A 545-nucleotide genomic window follows, 5' to 3' on the forward strand; every position below is an offset into this window, starting at 1 on the left:
TGTTTTTTTTTTTTTTTTTTTTTTTTTGGTATCCAGGATTGGAGCCTTGAGCTTGTGAGGTAACCAGGGGCGCCACTAAGCTAAATCCTGGCCCTCAATTTTAATTCTAGTGAAAATTAATCAAAGCATATTCATGTAATATTTGGAATAATTACTAAAATTATTCTTTGTTTACCTGAAAGCCAAATTTAACTTGTCATTATGCATTTTTATTTACTAAACCTGGCAACCCTAATTTTCAAAGTAATATATCTCCCTCTCCAAAAGAAAATTGTATCAATATAAATTTACCCGTGAAAAAGTTTTTGTGAGTGAAAAAAAAACCGGGTTCAGAAATACTGTCCCATGAGTTCACTTACTTTAAGGTTCACCTCTGTAAGTAGTCAAAGAATCATTGACGGCAGTTTGGGTTCTCTTTTGCTTAGCAGAGAGAAAAGTCGTATCAGAGAACTACTTGTGGTAATCAAATACCTTACACCAAGAAGAGTATTATAAAGCTGAAGTGGTAAATTATTTAGCCAATGTCATGCTATTTATTTGTACGT

Source organism: Fukomys damarensis, unplaced genomic scaffold, assembly GCF_012274545.1.
Source record: "Fukomys damarensis isolate Sample0158 unplaced genomic scaffold, DMR_v1.0_HiC HiC_scaffold_16, whole genome shotgun sequence".
Taxonomy (NCBI): Eukaryota; Metazoa; Chordata; class Mammalia; order Rodentia; family Bathyergidae; genus Fukomys; species Fukomys damarensis.